Below are 17969 nucleotides of genomic sequence, written 5' to 3' on the forward strand. Positions count from 1 at the left end.
CTTGTTTAGTGGCTAAAAATGCCCTGAGAGATGTGCCATGTGAGCTGTTCAGTGAAGATTTTCCTGTTTCTGCATCAATGTTTACTTGGTCTGCTATGTTTCTACAGTCAGCTAGCTGATGATTCCAATGCCCAATGTGACAAATTTTTCATCAGTTCTGATTGTTACTGGCCAACATAATCTCTCTTCATAAGTGACAAGTTCTCATCAGAAAAGTGTTAAGCCATTTTTACACTGCCATTTTCTTCCTGGCATTATCTTCATAATCTTGGACTAACATGATTTCCGATCTTGCTAAGTTTAACAAGCATTTAATGTTTATTCCTTGCTCTAATTCAAGCCCCAATATTCTCACAAAGGTACACAAAACCACACAACAATAATGAATGCCACTCCGCAAGACACTGTCACACACAACACAAACATAACTGAGAGACTTATTTGCCAACATTATGAAACCTTATCACATTTTTGTATGGGGCTACCAATGTAAGCACACAGTGGCAAATTCATTAACTTAATTTTCAGACTTCCAATGAATCTGGAGTTTAATGGTAGGGTCAAACGTTTACAAATATTTGAAGTATTTTCAGCTAGGGAATATTGAAAATATAATGTTCCTCGAGATTACCTTCAGGCAAGCAAAATAAAAAAAGAAAATTCCAAATGGAAAGCTTTTGGAATTATGGAAATTCCTTTCTGGAAAGGCAGAAAGTCAGTGCAAAGGCAACCAATGAGGTGGGAAGAGAAACTAAGTAAAAATAATGTTTAAAGGAGGAGGACCTCATCAACTGTGCCACATATGCCTAGTAAGTCCAAGAAGATAAGAACTAAGAAGTGGATATTTTTTAAAAGGGATGTGACTAGTGCTTTTGATAGGAACAGATAAGATGAAATGGAAGGGAAGAACAAATCTTGAATGTACAAGATTTTAGCTACAACAACAAGAAAGAAATTAGAGACATATTTAAGCAATCCTTTCTAGGATTTCTATTGTACAAAATAATAAATAAATAGAGTGATAGCTGTCTAGCAAATATGATGAGAGGTGGACTTGTTAAAGATGGTGAATGCTACAGCCTGTTTGTTACTGAAGGAATTAATCTAGTAGAGAGAATAAAAGTGATACAAAAGGTACAGATGACACATTTGTTCAATATCATCCTGAATCCTGAATAACTGGGAGACAGTAGGTGGGCTCATAGGCATGCGTGGAGGGGTTGATGACAAATTAGAACATAAAAAATAAATTGATTAGTTAATTTAAGATACAGTGCTATTATTTGTGCCATTATTCTACTAGAAAATAAGGTCACATAATAAACAAAACAGGGCTTACATCATAACAATTAACATCTTTGGGTGATTGTAGGCTTATAAGACTGTATTTTCTTCTTATGACTTATTTGGCTGAATCCCACAGATTTTAATAACTTGTGTCCCTCTGTTATTAAGTTTGAAGAATCTTATGATTTCCATCTTAATTTCCTCTTTCACCCACTAATTGCTCACCAGTAGATTGTTTAAATTCCATGACTTTGTGTAGAATTGAGTGCTTCTGTGGGAGTTGATTTATTATATTATTCCACTGCAGTCTGTGAATGTGCATGGTATCATTTCTCTTTGGGGGAATTTCTTGAGACATTGTCTGTGGTCTAAGGTGTGATTAATGTTGGATAATGTTCTGTGTGCTTATGTGAAGAAGGTATACTCAGTACTTTGGAGATGTATGTATAGTCGATGGATCTAGAAATGTCTGTTATGCCCATTTTCTCTAGAGTCTCATTTAGGTCCCATGTTCCCAAGTTTCTTTGTTTATTTTGTGCTTAAAGTATCTGTTCAGTTCTGTCAGTGGAGTGTTGAAGTCCCAGCTATTACAACTGAAAGGTTAGGCTATAGTGCCCTACTGAATATACAGCTAGAAATGCCCAAAGTGACTCCAGTTTAAAAATGCTTAGCCTTTGTATAACCTGAGCATTATAGCATAGCAGAAATACATGCTGCAATTCTTATTTTTCTTTTTTAAGTTTCTGTTTTTCTGCATAATTGAGGTAAATTAATATTAATTATGTGACCATCAGGGCAGTGTCGACATACATTCCAAAGTTTTTGATGTCTACTATCAGCCCTGAGAGAACAGGCTGTGGTAGGTAATGGTCTGTGGGCAAAGGGTTCCAGTGGTTTGTACGTTAAAGAATGACCAAATGGACAAGTGAATGATTGGTGGACAAGATGAAAATTGACAAAAGATTTAAAAGAACATATATAAATGTAGAATTAGCTTTAGAAGGTGGTGCCTTATTTCAACTAACCCTCCTTGTTGGAGATTTTTATGTCTATAAAGAAAAATCTTTCTTGGATACTTTTCGTTGTCCATGAGTCAGTTCCTTGTGTCACTAACACCAAGAAATCATGGATAAAGACAAGGTACCTATGTTTCACAATGTTGGTGCTTATCAATCTGTTTAAATCTAGTAGTATCAATTTTTATATCTTTAAAAATCTGGGTGCACCTGTGTTAGATGCATAAATATGAACATTTGGAATTGTTATGTGTTCTTCTTTTATTGTTCCCATTACCATTATATAATGACCATTTTTGTCTTTCTTTACTTTTGTTGCTTTGCAGTTTTACATGAAATATTTTTTGCTATCCCTTAACCTTGAATCTGAATGAGTCTGTTGAATAAAAGCATTTCCTGGAGACAGTAAATACTTGGCTTTTTTTTTTTTTTTTAAATCCATTCAACCGCCCTATGTCTCTTGAGATAGAGTTAAATCCATTCATGTTGAGTGAGAGAATTTATAAATGTTCATCTTGTTGAAGAGAGCTTCACTTCTTTGTGGTGAAGAAACTGGCTCTACACTTTAGCATTTGGGTGATTTTAAAGTGGTGAGCATCTATTGTTCTGATTATTGTATAAGACCCATCTGAGTACTTCTTGCCAGGTAGTTCTGGTCTTTCCCAATTTCTTCAGTGCCTTCTTGTCTGAAATAATCTTTATTTCTCCCTCATATAAGAAACTTAGTTTAGCAGAATACAAAATTCTATGCTAACCATTATTCTGTTAATGAAGACTAAGAATGAGGGCCCCAGGCCCTTCTGGTTTGTACCGTCTCAGTTGAGACATCTGCAGGTAGCTCGATGTGTTATACTTTGTAAGTTACAATGATTTGGCCTTGTGGTTTATAGTAGTTCCTCTTTGTGTTAACTTTGGCCAGTTTGATGACCTATATTGGAATCATTGCTTCTTGGTGGTTTCCTGGAAGTTTGTTGTACTTCTACTATCTGGATGTCCAGATTTCTAGCAAGTCCTGGAAGAATTTCCTCAACTATTTCTAAAATTAATTTTCCAGCTTGTGTATTTTGATCTTCACTCTCAGAGATGCCTATGATTTTTATAGGCTTTTTCCATATCTCTTATTCCTCTATTCTTTCCCTTTGACTGATTTATTTAATTGAAAGGTGTTGTCTTATAATTCTGACAGTTCTTCTTCTTCCTGATCTAGCCTATTAAAGATTTATACTGTGTTTTCATTTCCTTATTTTTTTTTATTTTTAAAAGCTCTGTTTCTTTTTTAATAATTTGATGTCTTTAGTGAATTTTTTGTCTACATGCTGCATTATTTTTGTGGTTTCTCTGTGTTGAGTTTTTATTTTCTCTTCTATTTCATTGAACTTCCTTACAATTAATATTGGAAATTCTTCTTTTTTTCTTTTTTTGCAGTTTTTGGCTGGTCTGGATTTGAACCTGCCACCTCCAGTATATGAGCCACAGGTGCCACCCATATTGGAAATTCTTTATTAAGAATTTCAATATTCTTATCTTGACTGATTTCCAATGACGCACAGTTATTGTTTTATTATGAGTGTGTCCTTTCACTCTGATTATTCATGTATCCAGAGGTCTTTCATTGATTCCTTCTACTTTGGAGAAGTTGTTGCTTTTAATTTTAGATTTTCTTTTGATTATATAATGACATGTCTAGTTTAAACTCTGAGATTGTGGGTTGTGCTTAAAGATGAGACTCAACTATATCCTCAAACAGGAAGATCATAAATCAACAATCTAGCAAATCATTTCAAAGAATTAATAAGGAAAAAGCAAACCAATCACAACCCCAGCAGAAGAAAACACATACCTTATTTCAGAGTAGAACTAAATGAAAGCAATAACAAGAGATTTACACAAAGATTAATGAAACAAAAAGTTCTTCTTTGAAAGATTAAAGTTAACAGACTTCTTGATAGATTAACCAAAAACAGAAAAGAGGACCTCAATAAGATCAATCAGAAATGAAAAAGGAGGTTTTACAATTGATACCATAGACATACAAAACATCATCTCTGAATTCATCAAAAACCTCTATGCACATAAACTGAAGAGTGTTGAGGAAATGGATAAATTCTTGTTAAAACACAACTTCCCTAGGCTCAATCAGGAAGAAATAGAACTCCAAATAAAGTAAAGACTAAAGTAAAGACTAAATAAAGTAAAAAAAAAAAAAAAAAAAAGATGAAACATCAGTAAAAAATCTTGCAATGAAAAACATGTCAGACCCGGCAGTTTCACGGCCAAATCTTACCAAACTCACAAAGGGCAAATAGTAGCTATACTACAGAAATTACTTCATTATATCAAGAAAGAAAGAATCCCCCAGTTCATTCTAAGGATCCAATATCGCCTTGATACCAAAGCCAGGAAAAGATACAACATAAAAAGGAAACCACAGACCGATATTGATACAACAATCCACAATAAAATTCTAGCAAACCAAATTCAGTTGTACGTAAAAAAATAATCCACCACAACCAAGTGGGCTTCATCCAGAGGATGAAAGAGTTGTTTAACATATACCTATCTAGGCTCGGCGCCTATAGCTCAACCGGCTAAGGCGCCAGCCATGTACACCTAAGGTGGCGGGTTCGAATCCCCAGCCCGGACCCGCCAAACAACAATGACGGCTGCAACCAAAAAATAGCCAGGCATTGTGGCGGGCGCCTGTGGTCCCAGCTACTTGGGAGGCGGAGGCAGGAGACTCGCTTGAGCCCAGGAGTTGGAGGTTGCTGTGAGCTGTAATGCCATGGCACTCTACCCAGGGGGACAGCTTGAGGCTCTGTCTCAAAAAAAAAAAAAAAAAAAAAAAAAAAAAAAAAAAAAAAAAAACCATATACCTATCTATAAATGTGATTCACCAAAGAAACAGAAGAAAAACAAACACTATGTGAACATCTCAACAGACATAGAGAAAGCATTTGACAAACTAAGCATGCTTTTATGATAAGAACACTTACCAAAATAGGCATAGATGGAACAGAACTCAAAATTATGATAGCCATATACAAAAAATCCATAACCAAAATAATACTGAGCATGGAAAAATTGAAAATGCTCCCCTTTAAATCTGGAACTAGACAAGGTTGCCCACTGTCACCACCTTTATTCAACATAGTGCTATAAATCCTAGCCAGAGCAATCAGATGAGAGAAGGAAATCAACGGTATCAGAATGGGTACAGAGAGCTCAAACTATCACTCTTTGCTAACAATATGACCTTATTTCTAGAAAATGCCAAAGATTCTGCCAAGAGACTTTTAGAATTGATAAGGAAATTCATCAAAGCCTGAGGACACATAATTAATGTACAAAAATAGTAGCATACCTATATACCAATAATAGTCAAGCTAAGAATCAAAAACTCAATACCTTTTACAATAGCAACAAAGAAAATAAAATTTCTAGGACTATATTTGAGCATAGAAGCAAAAGGCCTCTATGGAAGTGAACAATAAGTTATGGAGAAGGAAATTATATAGTATTTATAATTGGTACAAATGGAACAATGTGCCATGCTCATGAAAAATCCACCAACATTGTTAAAATCTCTATACTACTGAATGTGATGTGCAAATTCAATGCAATCTCCATTAAAATACTAACATCATTTTTCCAGATCTGGAGAATATAATTCTATGGTTTATATGTAACCAGAAAAGATCCCAAAGAATCAGAGTAACCTTAACTGAAAAGCATAAATCAGGAAACATCAGTTTACCAGACTTGAAACCTTAGTACAAAACTATAGTAACCAAAGCAGCATGCACAGATATAGACCAGCGGATCAGAACAGAGAATCCAAATATAAAACCATCCATATACTGCCATTTGAACTTTGAAAAAGAAGACAATAACATTCACTGTGAAAAGGAATCCCTATTCAATAAATGGTGCTGGTAAATTTGAATGGCCACATGTATAAGATTGAAACAGGATATGTATCTCACAACACTCAGAAAAATTAATTCAAGATGGATAACATATTTAAACCTAAGGCAGGAAACAATTATGAATTCTAGAAGAAAATTTTGAAAAGAACTCTTATAGATGTTAGCCTAGGCAAAAAATTCATGAAGAAAATCCCAAAAGCAATCACAGCAACAACAAAATTAACAAGTGGGACTTGATTAAATTAAAAAGCTTCTGTACTGGCAAGGACAGAGTCAATAAAGTAAGTAGACAACCTAAAGAATAGGAATAAATATTTGCATGATGATGACAAGAATCTGTAAAGAACTCAAACAAATAAATTTGAAAAATCAAATATCCTCATAAAAAAAGTGGGCAAAAGACAACAGAAGCTTTTCAAAAGAGGATAAAGGCCAATAACCATATGAAAAATTTTCATCATCTCTAATTATCAGGGAAATGCAAATCAAAACCACAATGAAGTATCACCTAACTATGGTGGGAATGGCTTTTATCTAAAAGTCCCAAAACAACAGATACTGGCATGAATTTGGAGAGAAAGGAACAATTAACACAGTGTTGGTGAGACTGAAAACTAGTATAACGTCTATCGAAAGTAGTATGGAGATACCTCAAAGAACTAAAGATTTATCTAGTATTTGATCCAGTAGTTCCATGATTGGAAATTTACCTGAAGGGAAAAAAAATTATTTCATCAGAAGGATACAGACTGAATGTTTCTTGCAGCACAATTCATAAACATAAAGATGTGTAACTAACCGAAAAGACCCATCAATACATGAGTTGACTAATAAAATGTGGTATATGCATACTATAGAGTACTACTGAGCCATAAAGAAATGGTGATGGAATTGGAAGCCAATCTTCTAACTGAAGTTTTATAAGACTGGAAAAAGAAATAGCACATGCACTCACTATTAAATTGGAACAAACAGATCAATACTCATGTGCACACATTTGGTAATAAAACTCAATGCAACAGAAGGGAAGTAGGTATGAGGGGTCAGGAGTGGAGGGATAAATTCATTCACACCTAACAACACAATTAACATTGTCTGGGTGAGGGCACACTTCTAATTCTCATTCAAATTGTACAAAAACAAAGTAATCAAAATATTTTAACCCCCAATAATATTCTAAAATTTAAAAAAAATCCCCTCACAGAGATAGTCATGCCAATAATCCGTTTCAACAAAATTTTATTTGAAACGAGTACTCTAATAGAAATTCAAAATACAATGCTATCACCAGGGGAAAAAAATGCATATGTTCTAAGAGAATCAGCCAACACAGAAAAGAAAGTTGTTACAAAGATTTCACATATGCCTGGAATCCCAGCTTTCTGGGGTGCCAAGATGGGTGAATTGTTTGAACCCAGGAGTTCAAGTCCAGCCTGAGCAAGAGCAGGATCCCATCTCTAAAAAACGATGAGTGTTATGGCAGACACCGGTAGGCCCAGCAATTTGGGAGGCTGAGGCCATAAAATTGCTCAAGCCTAAGATTTTGAGGTTGCTGTGAACTATGATAAAGCCATGAAATTCTACAAAGGGTGACAGAGACTTCTGTCTAAAAAACAACAAAAAAAAGACTTTACAGAAAGCAATAATAAATATAAGCCCAGTTTTCAATGATGAAAAGATAAGAATGTAACTGGAAAAGGAGTATTTTAAGTATAACACATAGTGAATTCAAAGGCAGACAAGTCTTACAGTTTTAATAGATCTGTAAATCATGTGGATAGCTCAGGGAGCATATATGGTAGTTTAACAGGAGAGCCCAATGATGGTCACATTCAAGGTTTTGCCTGCCACTGTAAAAAGAACTTTTTAACTGTGTTTATTAGGTCGAAATATAGGACCAATTGAGGAAGCTTATCATGTTTCTAAGTTAGGCAACTAACTGGATGAAAATTAAATTACCAGAATAAGAGTCTGGAGTATGAATATAAACTCAGATTGTCACAATGAGTTTAGATGCCTGTGTAAATTTTCTCTGTTTGAAAGCATATCTGGATAGAAATGTCCAAAGATCCCCAGTGTGAGTTTTTTACTCAGGTAAGGTCAGGTGTATAGCACCAAGATCAAGGGCTGGTACAAGCCATACAGTGCTAGAAACCTATACAGTTTGGAGGTCCTCTAATAATATGTAAAATTTACAATACAATAAATAGGTGCAATAGTTGAAAATAGGACCTCTGTAAAAGGTAGCAACTAAAACTTAAACTTTATTAGTGCCCTAGTAAATCTATCTATGGGAAGGAGTTTTTGTGGTGAAAAATAAAGCTGTGGACCTAGATGACAATACCTAGGTTAAAGAAAGAAAGAAAGAAAGAGTACAAATACCTTGAGGGTAGATTTTAAGTGCCCCCTCCACATACACATACACAATGGCAACAAATTGTGGTGATGGTGTGTTTACCATGTATATGTATATCAAATCATCACATTCTATACCTTGGCTATGTATAGTTTTTATTTGCCAAGTCATGCCTCAATAAGGATAGGGGGAAGAAAAGAGCCACCAGTGTAAAAGGAGATGAGAAAAACACTGGGATAATGTAAAAAATAATAATAATAAAGACTTTGAGGAAGGAGAAGATTTCCATAAAAATGAATGTTCATAATATATGAAAGAAATATAGATTCTAAGTAATTACCTAATAGGTAATTATTTTGTTACTAGCAATTTCTTTGGTATGTTGTTATTTTATGTAAGTCAGTTGTAAAAAGATGAAACAAAAATGATTATTTTAGTAAAAACAAAAAAGCTGTCTTATTTGGGGGCAAGAACAACAGAAAACTTTCTAGAAAAAGAATCACAAACTAATTTACTTAAAACATACTATCATTGCTCTCTAAGTTCACAATTTAAACAGTGAGATATTTTCATGGATTTGGACAGTGAAGCATCAGAAATATTTTCTTTTATGCTTTAGAAACCCTGACGTGTATATGTGAGTAGGCATCTAATGATAATTGGTTGTTTTCATGTCAGTGCTATGAAAATATTAGTAAAACTTAGATGGAAGTTTTAAAATACTACACTCATAACATCTGATTCTACTTAAAATAAAACTACTCTTCTTTGAATAAATGGAAAGTGATGTCAAATATTAAAATTATGTAATCATCATCAAAGATCTTTTTAATCTAAAAGTTTTATTTTTATCGTATCTGGCCATTTATCTCTTAGAAGTTGACACAATGGAAGTTTTTCAGTAGCATGTAAAACAGGTTAACATTGTTTTTACCTCTTCAGGTTTGTGTCTCTGTGTGCACATCCTCGTGCATCCACCAGAATCTGCGTGTGATTATGCAGAAGATAAAAGGTTTTCTTGAAAGTCCTGAGGCAGCTGCGCTCTTCTCAGACTGCTTCCTTTTTCATGAATACAAAAGTAGCATTTAACTTATCATTGTACTCAAGGGCTTACTTTATAAGCAATATAAAAGCAGCTGGGAAAATGATTTTGGTACTTTTAGCATGGCTAGGTAATTAGAATTTTTTGGATTAGAGATGTTTGAGAGTTTTCTGTGTTGCTGATGATAGTTCTTACTAATGATATTAGTGAAGTAATTTTCCAGCTTCAAATGTTAAGTATTTTTGTGTGGTTAAGTGATTTTGTTGAGTCATATAGATAAATTAAGTATGAAATTGAGGCCATGAACATTTCCACAAAATTTTCCTCTTATACTTCAAGCTGTGCAAATTTCTATAACATCCCCCACATTTTTTCTTTCTTTCTTTTCTTTTTTTTTTTTTGGCAAAGGCAGTGCAAGGAAAGAAGAAAAGAGCACCAAGTGGTACCTTTCTCCTGTCACCATAGTAACAGGAAGGTATAATTATGCCAAAAGGAAGAAGGATAGGGAGGTAATAGATGAGAAACACAGCTGGATCAAGAAACTCATGTTAAGGCTGAAAGGAGCACTGAAAGGTCAAACATCTCATTTCCGCATGGCCAAGAAACACCTCATTCACATCTTCCATAAAAAAAACTATCAAAAACTATTTCTTTGTCTTCTGATGACTTCCAGAAACAAAAATTCAACATTGCTTTTTGCAATCACTTATTTAAATGAATAATTACCATATTCATGGAGATTATTAAAATTTATTAATAGTAAAAGTTATCTTAAAGACTTTGTAAGTTTCTTTTATTATATCCTAAAAGTAAAAGGTTTCCTGCTCATCTCCATTTTTGTAATGAAATAAAGGGTTGCTTCTTTGCATTTTTAAATAGAAGTTAATTATCTCTTACACTTGATTACTTTTTATTTGAATCCTTCAGATTTGTAGATTATAATTTGAATAGTGATCCCATTTTAGTTTATATGAAATTTAATCATTTAATAAGTCATAATGATGTCCAGTCAGATTTTATTCATTACAATTTGTGTGTGCGAGTCTGTGTGCGCACATCTCACTAGAAGGAAGACATAATACTACATTAAGAGGTAGTTTTAACTTCACTTGGGACTATGGAAGTTGACAATTAAAATTCTTCATACAATCTTAAATAAGAAACAAACTGAAAAGGAAAAAAAGGAAAAGAAAGTATACATACAGATAAAATAAAAAGCAAGTAAAATCAGTAGTCCTATAGTGTAACTTGATACTTCAATAAGACAGAAATTTCTACAAATTTAAAACTGAATGTATGTGGGGAAATACAAATCTCAAACCATCAGAGTAACCTGGGGAGTCCACACCAGATTGGAGAATTCAGCAGGAATTAGGCAGAAGAGAAGGCAGAGCAGGAGAGCCCTGATGGTGGCAGAAAACAGAAAACATTGATCAGGTTATCCCCCAAAAGAGAAGTTTTCCCACTGACAATGAAATATCAAAAACAGGTTTGAGATCTGGTGAATCAAACAGTCAACTACTGGCCTTAGTGGACAGATAAAGTTTCTGGGAAGAGAAGAGGTACCCGGGAGTTGAAGTGTCCCTCAGAGGAATGGTAGTAAGGTCAGTTTCCTTATCTACTCTATGTTCCCAATTTAAAAAGAAAAGGAAGAAGAAAACAAGTCTTCTAAAAGCAAGAGATGAAGGAAGAAAAACCAGCTGAGATTAAAAAGAAAACTGGATAAGAAAAAAACTAGGAAGAAAGTCTAACATATAATAGTAGAGATTTAAATTGTGCATTAGAGACAACAGAAAGATGTACAGAAGCTGGGGGGAAAAAGCAAAAAATCATGTACACATGATGGTCTCCAAACACACAGAAGAAAATTCACCAAAAACGACACTCTGTCTATTTGTAGTTTGGAGGTAAGGATGCCACACTTGGTTGGTTTTTCTTCTACCTCTTTGGCTTCTTAGTCTTGTGGCTTGTTCCTTCTTACCCTCACGTGTTATGCCAGAACTCAGTCCTCGGGTGTCATATTCTGTCTGTACTCAATTTATTTGTTAACCTCACATAGCTTTCAATAGCATTTATTCACTGAAGTATCAAACATATGTGGTCAATATGTATTTTAACCTGAACCACAAAGGTGGTTCTCATAGCCCCAGCAATTTAAAGCCATCTAATTCACATGTAAACATTTTAGACCCTCCTCTTAAGAGGATAAAAAATTTATATCCTACATGATTTTGGAACTTATATCTACCATCATGGTTTTATCTTCTTTATTAAACTTATCACCCTTTTACATTTTATATGCTTAATTATTCATTTCTTCCCCATCCATTTTCACTATAATGTAAACTGTAAATCTCTAGGGCTGACAGTTGTGTGTCATATGTGATATGAATTAAAAAACTATATTTTGAGTATACAATAAATAAATGCTCAATAAATTATTCACCTGTGGGTTAAAATCTTACGTTTATGTAATAGCTGTTGTATTAAAGCACATAATATGTAGCATACCACCATATAAAGACTAATGTGACAATTAAAATATTGTTTTGAATCTGATAATTTAATTACTCTTTGTAAGATAATTTGACCAAAGGGTTGATATTAAAATATTCTAAATTTGTGTTCATGTTCATAGTAATGTTCACATGATTATAAGTTTGAATAATCTTTGAATGTTTTGTTTGTTTAGGCTATGTTTAATTTTTTTTTAAATTCACTTTTCTCTTTAGGTTATTAATTTTGAAAAGAACCATGTGTTTATTTCCTTGTAATTTAACATATTGCCTTCATATATTGCCTGTATGACTCATTGAATTTTTATAAGTTATATGTCACACTCCACTAATGTATATATACTTAAAATTTTATATTACTGTTTAAAAGGGAATGATTTCCTATGTAAAATTTAACATCTTTAGTGTAAACATAGGTAGAAATAATTTCATATTTATAAAAAGTAGGGTTACCTTATTTTGTTTTGTTTCATGCATCTGTGAGGACTTTTATTTTCTTTGGTCGAGAGGGAGTCCCCTCCATACATCATGTTACACATGTATTTCAAAGATATGTGTGTGTGTTGTGTGTATAAACAACACAGAAATGTATAAGTGATTGCTAAATTCATCCAGTTTGTTGGCTCAAAATAAACACAGATTGGGAACCTTTGTGGGCACTCTTAGTGCCCTGCCATATCCTCTTCATTATGTTTCCCTGCATATCACCTAAACTTGCAAATGCCAACCATGCATTCTTTGTCCAGGAGCTTTCTTTACCAACCAACCCTGCTTTACACTCTTCCATGGCCAACTAGAAGTGTCAGGAACTAACAATGTAAGACTCAGCCTTTAATGCATGGCTGATAAGAGTTGAGCTGTTTCTTTCTTTAAGGGAGAACAGGGTAGAAAATTCAGGGGTACACATTCTGCATTACTTTTAGATGTATTTGAAGGAATCAAGCTCCACACACACACAGTGGCACTTTATAATGACATGAATTTTCCTCCTTTTTTTCTGTTTCACTTTTTCACTCAAATGTGCTATATGGGTTTACTTCCTTGATTAGTTTATCATAGCCACAGTGAAAAATTGCTGGGGCTATGAGAAAAAAAGTTATTGGCTTGAAAGAATGCAAATTTATTATCTTATCATCCAGTAGGTCAGAAGTCCAGTGTTGGTTTTACTGGATTAAATTCAAGATGCAAGCAGGATTGGTTGTTTCTGTAGGAGTTAGCAGATAATCTATTTATTTCCCTGACATCTTCCTACCAACCACATGGAAGGACTCTTGTGATTATATCCAGCCCATTCAAATAATCCAAGATAATCTTGCCATCCCATTATCCTTAATGTAATCATAATTAGAAAGTCACTTTTACTGTGAAGGTGACATAGTCAAGGGTTCGAGGGATTTAATCAGATACAAATTTGATGAGTCATTATTCAGCCCACCACAAATCACAAATAAGTTAAGAGCACTTGAGACATTACTTCACATTATTCTCAATGCCTATGCTTCTTCTAGAAAGGTCTGTGACACACTGCATAGACATTTATCTAAATTAAAAAATTTAGAAACAAAAAAAATACTACATTTTCCACTACAGTTTATTCTAAGAACCTTTGATTTTGTATGAGAGATTTCTAGTCATTTTGGTAATTTTGAGTAGAGAATGAAAATGCAAAAAGAATTTCCTGGTACAAGTTTTCTTCTGGTTTTTGGGCAAGGGTTTCAGGGAATAATTGCTGTGTTTATATTTGTTCTATTAAAACTTCAGAAAGTGTTTTACCTCATTAAACTTCATTAGTTTTCAGAATCCAAAGCTAAAACCTAAACTCTATAGGAAAGTTTTAGAAAGAAAACAGAACTAATTACATTAATAATAACAACAATATTAGTAATAAAAGCCAATATATGTGGAGTAGCTATTGTATACAAAACAAAATGTTGATACTTTGTATGAATTGTATTATCTAATAGACCTAACCTTAATTTCAGTTACAAATTATATTATCTCTGTTCCCAAAATGATAAAATAGATGTTAAGAAATATTTCCTTTGATGCTATGGTGAAGGGAGTTGTGTCCTTAAGTAGCCTCTCTTCTTGGGTGTTATTGGTGTATACAAAGGCTATTGACTTGTGGACATTGATTTTATACCCTGAGACATTACTGTATTTTTTGATGACTTCCAGGAATCTTGTGGTTGAGTCTTTGGGGTTCTCTAAGTATAAGATCATATCATCAGCAAAATGGGAAAGTTTGACCTCCTCTGCTCCCACTCAGATGCCCTTTATTTCCTTCTCTTGCTTGATTGTATTGACTAGAACTTCCAGCACTATGTTGAATAGTAGTGGTGATAGAGGACAACCTTGTCTGGTTCCAGTTCTAAGTGGAAAAGCTTTCAGTTTAATTCCATTCAGTAAAAAATTACCTGTGGGTTTGTCATAGATAGCTTCTAGCAGTTTAAGAAATGTGCCACCTATGCGTAAGTTCTTCAGTGTTCTGATTAGAAAAGGATAATGAATTTTACTGAACACTTTTTCTGTATCTATTGAGAGGATCATATGGTTATTGTTTTTTCTTCTGTTGATGTGGTGAATAACATTTATGGACTTGCATATGTTAAACTAGCCTTGAATCCTTGGGATGAAACCTACTTGATCATGATGTATGACTTTATGGATGATAAGCTGTAATCTATTGGCTAGGATTTTGTGGACACTTTTTGCATCTAAATTCATTAGTGGAATTTGTCTTAAGTTCTTCTTTTAAGTTGGGTCTTTTCCTTCTTTGGTATCAGGGTGATGTTTTCTTCATAGAATATGCTGGGAAAGGTTCCTCCTTCATCAATTTTTTGGAATAGTTTCTGCAGTATGGGAATAAGCTCTTCCTTGAAGGTTTGATAGAATTCTGGTGTGAAGCCGTTAAGACTGGGGCATTTTTTTGTAAGGAGACTTTTTATTGTTTCTTTGATCTCAGTGCTTGAAATTGGTGTGTTCAGGAGATCTATTTATTCCTGGATAAGTTTAGGAAGAGGGTGTTATTCCAAATATTGATCCATTTCCTTCACATTGCCAAATTTCTTGGCATAGAGTTCTTGTAGTATTCAGAGCTAATCGCTTGAAAGTGTGGCATCTGTTGTTAATTCCCCTTTATGATTTCTAATTGATGTTACTAGAGATCTTACTTTCCTAAAGAGATTAAGGACCTCTATAAAGAAAATTATGAAACCCTAAGAAAAGAAATAGAAGAGGATATTAACAAATGGAAGAACATATCATGCTCATGGCTGGGAAGAATCAACAGCATTAAAATATCTGTACTTCCTGAAGCAATCTACAGATTCAAAGCCATCCCTATTAAAATATCAACATCGTACTTTCAAGACTTGGAAAAAATGATTCTTCATTTTGTACGGAAGCAGAAAAAAACCCGTATAAATAAGGCAGTTTTTAGTAATAAAAGCAAAGCCTGGGGCATCAGCATAACAGACTTCAGGCTGCACTATAAGGTTATTGTGATCAAAACATCATGGTACTAACACAAAAAGTCTATATTCCACATAGACTTATGGAATTGAATAGAAAACCAGGAAATGAAACTAGTATCTTATAGCCACCTACTCTTCAATAAACCAAACAAGAACATACAATGAGGGAAATAATCCCCATTCAATAAATGGTGCTTGGAGAACTGGATATCCACATGTGAAAGACCAAAACTGGACCACTTTTCTCCACTCACAAAAATTGATTCAAGATAGATAAAATACCTAAATTTAAGGCACAAAACAATGAAAATCATAAAAGAAAGCATAGGAAAAACACTTGATGATATTGGCCTGGGGAAAGACCTTAGAAAGAAGACCTCCATGGCAATTGCAACAACAAAAATAAACAAATGGGACTTAATTGAACTGAAAGTCTTTTGTACAGCTAAAGAGACAACAACCAAACATATTAACCTATGCAATGGGAAAGGATATTTGCATATTTTGAATCAGATTAAAGCTTGATAACTAGCATTTATAGAGAGCTCAAATTAATCCACATGGAAATAGCCAACAATCCCACATATCAATGGGCAAGAGAGATGAATAGAACCTTCTCTAAAGAAGATTAATAAATGGCTAGCAAACATATGAAAAAATGCTCATCATCCCTAATTATCAAAGACATAAAAATCAAAACCACCGTGAGGTATCATCTAACCCCAGTGAGAATGACTCACATCCCAAAGTCTCAAAACTGCAGATGTTAGTGTGGATGTGGAGAGAAGGGAACACTTTTACACTGCTGGTGAGACTAAAAATTAATACAACATTTTTGGAAGGAAGTATGGAGGACTCTCAAAGAACCCAAGCTAGAACTCCCATTTGATCCTGCAATCCTATTACTGGACATCTACCCAGAAGGAAAAAAAAAATCTTTTTATCATAAGGACACTTGCACTAGACTGATTATCACAGCTCAATTTACAATCACTAAAATGTGGAAAAGACCTAAATGCCCAGAAATTCAGGAATAAATTAACAAGCTGTGGTATATGTATACTAGGGGATACTATAAAGCCATCAAAAAAGATGGAGACTTTACTGCCCTTGCATTAACTGGCATGGAAGTAGAACACATTATTCTTAGTGAAGCATCATAAGAATGGAGAAGCATTAATCCTATGTACTCAATTTTGATATAAGGACAATTAATGACCTAATACACAGGGTGGGGTGGGGAGAGCAGAGAGAGAGAGAGAAGGAGGGATGGAGCTTGGAGAAGGAAAGAGCAAAGAGAGGAAGGAGGAAGGGGGTGGGGGCTCATTGTGTGACACACCTTTGGGGGGCAAGACACAATTATAAAAGGGACTTTACCTAACAAATGCAATCAGTATAAACTGGTTTCTTGTACCCTCAATGAATCCCCAACAATAAAAAAAATAAAAATAAAAAGAGAAATATTTCCAAGATCACATGGTTTGAAGCAAGAGAATGTGTTATATCAATCAACCTAAATGCCCACCAACCCAGGAATTGATTAACAAGCTGTAGTATATGTATACCATGAAATACTATTCAGACATTTAAAAAGATGGAGACTTTATATCTTTTATATTAACCTGGATTGAGCTGGAACACATTATTCTTAATAAAGCATCATAGGGATAGAGAATCAAGAATCCAATGTATTAAATTCTAATATGAAGGCAGTAGATGATCCAATATGAGGTGGGAGGTAGGGAAATGAGGGAATAGGGAGACAGGAGGAGAGAGGAGAATGGGTGTCATGGTGTATGGCACAACTCTTGGGGGCTGGATACAATTATAAGAGGGACTTTATCTAACAAATACTATGCAGCATTAAAAAAAAATGGAGACTTTACTTCTTTTATGTTTACATGGATGGAGCTGGAATATATTCTTCTTAGTAAAGTATCTCAGGAATGGAAAAAAAGAAAGCCAATGTACTCAGTAGTAATATGAAACCAATTTATAATCACACTTTCATATGAAAGATGAATCACAACTATAGCCTAGGATGAAGGAGGAAAGGGGAGGGGAAAGGGAATGGAGGGGAGTGGGTCAATAAAGGGAGGGTTAATAGGGGAGCTATGGAGAGGATTAATAGGGGAGCTATGCTCCATAATACCTATGGAGCATATTGCAAGTACAAGTTGGATCTATCAGGTGTAGAACACAAATGTCTTAATGCTGTAATTGGATAAATGAGGTGAAGGCTATGTTAATTAGTAGGATGTAAGCACTCCAATTTGTATAAATAATCAACACATTGAAACCCATAATGGCATAAATGTATTCCTTATCTATGTAAAAAAAAAAAAAAAAA

The sequence above is a fragment of the Otolemur garnettii genome, unplaced genomic scaffold, assembly GCF_000181295.1.
Source record: "Otolemur garnettii isolate 467f Iridium unplaced genomic scaffold, OtoGar3 scaffold00183, whole genome shotgun sequence".
Lineage (NCBI taxonomy): Eukaryota > Metazoa > Chordata > Mammalia > Primates > Galagidae > Otolemur > Otolemur garnettii.